The following is a 5,222-nucleotide window of genomic DNA, read 5'->3' as shown; positions in this document are numbered from 1 at the left end:
AATGTGTCAGAAAGATCATTCACCCCCAACCAAGTAGGCTTTATCCCAGAGCTGCAGGGATGGTTCAACATATGCAAATCAATACATGTAATACGTTATAGAAATGGACTGAAGGACAAAAATAGTGGAGACAGTGTATCCTTGTCTTGTTCCTGATTTTAGTGGAAAAGCTTCCAGATTTTCCCCATTTAGTAATATTTTGTTGGGAATTTTTGTATCTGTGTTCATGAGGGAGATTGGTCTATAATTTTCTTTGCCTGGTTTTGGTATCAGGATGGTGCTGGCTTCATAAAAAGAGTTTGGTAGGATTCTTTATTTTTTTTTGTATTTTTTTATTAAAGCTGATAAACACCTATAGCCATGTAGCAGGATACAAAATAAATACACAGAAATCAGTAGCCTTCCTACATGCTAAGAACAAACACACAGAGGATGAAATCAGAGAATTGCTCCCATTCACAATTGCATCAAAAAACAAATAAATAAAGTACCTTGGAATAAACATAACGAAGGAAATGAAGGATCTCTACAATGAAAACTTAAAAACACTGAATTAAGAAATTGTGGAAGATACTATAAAATGGAAAAACATCCCTTGTTCCTGGATAGGAAGAATCAATATTGTGAAATGGCAATCTTACCAAAAACAATCTGCACATTTAATGCAATCCCCATCAAAATTGCAATGGCATTCTTCAGAGCAATAGAAAAAACAATCCAAAAATTCATTTTGAATCACAAATAATCTCTAATATCCAAAGCAATACTGAGCAACAAAATAAGGCTTGTGGTATCACTATACCTGATTTTAACCTATACTACAGAGCCATAGTAACAAAAACAGCATGGTACTGGCACAAAAGCAGATATGTAGATCAATGGAACAGAATACAGGACCCAGATGTAAATCCTCCTGATGTTCAATAAAAAGGCCAAAAGTACTCGTTGGAGAAAAGACAGCCTTCTCAGGAAATGGTGCTGGGAAAACTGGATATGTATCTGTAGAAGGATGAAAATAGATTCTTCCCTCTCTCCATGCACAAGAATTAAGTCAAAATGGATTAAATACCTTAGCATCAGACCAGAAATGCTGAAAGTGGTAGAGGAAAAAGTAGGGGAAGCCCTTCAACATATTGTTCTTGGAAAAGACTTTCTGAATATAATCCTAATTTTTCAGGCAATAAAACCACAGATTAACCACTGGGACCTCATAAAATTACAAAGACTTTGTACAGCAAAGAACAAAAGAGGCAACCTACAAAATGGGAAAAAAATCTTTGCCAGCTATACATCTTATAGAGGATTAATATCTAGGATATACAAAGAACTCAAAAATTAAATAATAAGAAATCAAACAAGCAAATTAAAAAATAGGCTATGTAACTAAATAGTTATCAAAAGAAGAAATACAGATGGTGTATAAGCATCTATAAAAATGATCTACATCCCTAGTCATCAGGGAAATGCAGATGAAAACTATGTTGAATATCCATCTCACTCCTGTCAGATTGGCTATCATCATGAAAACAAATGATTATAAATGCTGGTGCGGATGTGGAAAAAGAGGAACCCTTCTACACTGTTGGTGGGAATGCAATCTGGTCCAGCCATTGTGGAAATCAGTGTGGAGGTTCTGAAGAAAGCTAAAAATAGATCTACCATATGATACAGCTATAGCACTCCTAGGCATATATCCTAAGGACTCATCTCATTACCTTAGAGATACTTACTCTACCATGTTTATCACTGCTCAATTTACAATAGCTGGGAAAATGAACCCGCCTTGAAAGATATGGTACATTTATACAATGGAGTTCTACTCAATGGTAAAGCAAAATAAAGTTATGAAATTTGCAGGAAAATGGATGGAACTTAAAAGGATTATACAAAGTGAGGTAACCCAGTCCCAGAAAGCCAAGCATCGCATGGTCTCTCTCATATGTGGATTCTAGCTACAGATGATTGGACTTCTGTGTGAGTGGGAAGAGATATAAAGGGAAGAGAAAGGAAGGGAGGGGGGTACTTAATAGGATGGTATTGTATATGTGTAAGTAGAAGAATAGTTTAATGTGGGTGAAAAGGCCCAAGTGAGGGGAAGAGATTCAGTAAAGGAAAGTTGGAGGAAGGACTAATCAAAATCCAAGAGGATATAAATAAATCATATGGCAACCTACTTTTTTGGACAATGGAACATTCAGGAGCCATAGATTGTTGCTAGAAAATTTTCAGTGCCAGGGATGGGATACCTCCAGTGAGTTGTTGGCCATGGAGGTCCCTGATGCCCCCAAAATATTAAACGCCATTGACAAGGCCCTTGGTTTCCCACCAGGAATAGATGGCAAGACCATATTGCTGAAAACTCCACAAACTTGGGCTGCAATGACACTGAGAAATCCTGCCGTAACTGAGCTGATAACGTCCTCCATGTAGACCAGGTGACGGAAAGCTGGAAGAAGCCATTCTGCATGCAGTTCAATGGGAGAGAGAGAAATCACCAGTAAAGATACTCAACAGTGGAGGTGGAATTGTGGGAGGGTGGAAGAGCCTGACTGGAGAGCAGGTCTGAGGCTCTGTGGCCGGCGAGGACGGCTGGGCTCCTGTCATGGTGAGCTCATGGCTCAGCAGCCTAGGTCTTCTGGGCTTGGGCTGCAGCCTGCCAAGCCTGGCGCTCTCCGTGCTGCTGCTGATGCTGCTGACTGAGGCCACCAAGAATTTTGAGGATGTCAGATGCAAATGTATCTGTCCTTGCTATAAAGAAAATCCTGGGCATATTTATAATAAAAAAAAAATAAAACATCTCTCAAAAATATTGTGACTGCCTGCACGTTGTGGAACCCAGGCTGGTGTGGGGCCTGCCGTAGAAGCATACCGCTTGCGCTGCGAATGCATATATGAAGATAGAAGCTCCGTCAGGATCAAGGTTACCATCATCATTTATCTGTCTATTTTGGGTCTCCTACTTCTGTACATGGTGTATCTCACCCTAGTCAAACTCATACTGAAGAGGCTCCTCTTTGGACACTCACAGTTGATACAGAGCAATGACAATGTCGGGAATCACCAGCTTTTTGCAAATGCCTATGATGTGCTGGCCTGCTCCCGCAGTCAGGCCAACGTCCTGAACAAGGTCGAGTATGCTCAGCAGCGCTGGAACAGTGCAAGTCTGTATTTGACCGGCACGTTGTCCTCAACTATCTGGTAATCAAATTCAATGTGACCAGAAAAAATGAGCCAGACAGATGGGAAGAACTGACCGAGTTTTCCTAGGTTTTATTTGATACCCTGTTGTTTTTACCAACTATTGATGGAAGACTCATGGTTGGAAGCAAACACAAATGCTTGGGGTTTGTACCTTGTTTATGTATTAATAGAGACATTTTTTAAAGCACACCATTCAAAGTTAGCCAATGAAACTTTTCCTACTTTTGACTTTTACTAATAAAATTAAATCTGCCTGTGGGGGAAAAAAAGATACTCAACTCAGGTGGCTGTAGCTACTTGGACTTGCATCTGGGTCCTCTATTATGTTCCACTGATCTACATGTCTACTTTTGTGCCAGTACCATGCAGTTTTCATTACTATGGCTCTATAGTATAGGTTAAAATCAGGTATAGTGATACCACCAGCCTCATTTTTGTTGTTCAGTATTATTTTACACATTCGAGGATTTTGTGATTCCAAATGAATTTTTGGTTTGTTTTTTTCTATTTCCTTGAAGAATGCCATTGCAATTTTGATGGGGATTGCATTAAATGTGTAGATTGCTTTTGGTAAGATTGTCATTTTCACAATATTGATTCTTCCTATCCAGGAACAAGGAATGTTTTTCCATTTCCTAGTGTCCTCTGCAATTTCTCTCTTGAGTGTTTTATAGTTTTAATTGTAGAGATCCTTTACTTCTGTGGTTAGGTTTATTCAAAGGTACTTTATTTTCTTTGATAAAATTGTGAATTGGAGTGATCCTCTGATTTCATTCTCTGTCTGTTTGTTGTTAGCATATAGGATTGCTACTGATTTCTGTGTATTTACTTTGTGTCATACTACGTGGCTGCAGGTGTTTATCAGCTCTAACAGTTTGCTAGTAGAGTCTTTAGGGTCCTTTATGTATAGAATCATGTCATTTGCAAATAATGATAACTTGTTCTCTTCCTTTCCAATTTGTACCCCTTTTATGTGCTTCTCTTGCCTTATTGCTATGGCTAAAACTTCCAGTACTATATTAAATAAAAGTGGGGACAGTGGACACCCTTGTCTTGTTCCTGATTTTAGTGGAAAAGCTTCCAGGTTTTCCCCATTCTATTCCTAATCTCTGTATGACTTTTATCATGAAGGGATGCTGGACTTTGTGAAATACTTTTTCTGCATCTAATGAGATGATCATGTGATTTTTCTCCTTCAGTCCATTTATATGATTGATGTATTACATTTATTGATTTGCTTATGTTGAACCATCCCTGCATCTCTGGTACTTGATCCACATGAATGATCTTTCTGATATATTCCTGTATTATGCTTGCCAATATTTTGCTGAGAATTTTGTCATCTATGTTCATGATGGAGATTGGTCTGTAATTTTATTTTTTTGGTTCTGTCTTTGCCTGGTCATGTATCAGGGTGATGCTGGCTTTGTAGAAGGAATTTGGTAGGATTTCTTCTTCTATTTTATGGAAAAGCTTAAGAAGCAATTGTGTTAGTTCTTCCTGAAGGTCTGGTAAAATTCAGCAGTGAATCCATCTAGGCCTGGACTTTTTTTATTTGGGAGATTTTTGATATCTGCTCAGATCTCCATACTTGGTATAGGTCTATTTATGTTATTAATTTCATCTTGATTTAATTTAGGTAGGTCATATGAATCAAGGAAATTATCCATTTCTTTCAGATTTTGATACTTAGTGGAATATATGTTTTTATAGTATGTCTCTATGATTTTTTCAATTTCTCTGGTGTCTATTGTGACGTTACCTTTTTCATCTTTAATTTTATTAGTTTGTGTCTCTCTTCTCTTTCTTTTGGTCAGATTTGCTAAGGGTTTATCAATATAGTTTATCCTTTCAAAGAACCAACTCTTTGTTTCATTGATTCTTTGGATTTTTTTTTTTTGTTTCTATTTCATTAATTTCAGACCTAATCTTTATTATTTCTTCCTGTCTACTGATTTTTGGTTTGTCTTGTTCCTCTTTTTTCCAAGGCTTTAAGATGAAGCATTAGGTCATTTACTTGC

At 37.6% G+C, this 5,222-nt stretch overlaps 1 pseudogene; it reads left to right on the top strand.

Moving 5' to 3' along the window:
- Positions 1–2,602: 2,602 nt before the first annotated feature.
- On the top strand, positions 2,603–3,267 carry LOC101595218 (annotated as a pseudogene).
- The last annotated feature ends 1,955 nt before the right edge of the window (positions 3,268–5,222 follow it).

This window comes from Jaculus jaculus, chromosome X, assembly GCF_020740685.1.
Source record: "Jaculus jaculus isolate mJacJac1 chromosome X, mJacJac1.mat.Y.cur, whole genome shotgun sequence".
NCBI classification, from domain to species: Eukaryota; Metazoa; Chordata; class Mammalia; order Rodentia; family Dipodidae; genus Jaculus; species Jaculus jaculus.
The sequence above is the reverse complement of the archived record's forward strand: the minus strand, read 5'-3'. Positions and strand labels throughout refer to the sequence as shown.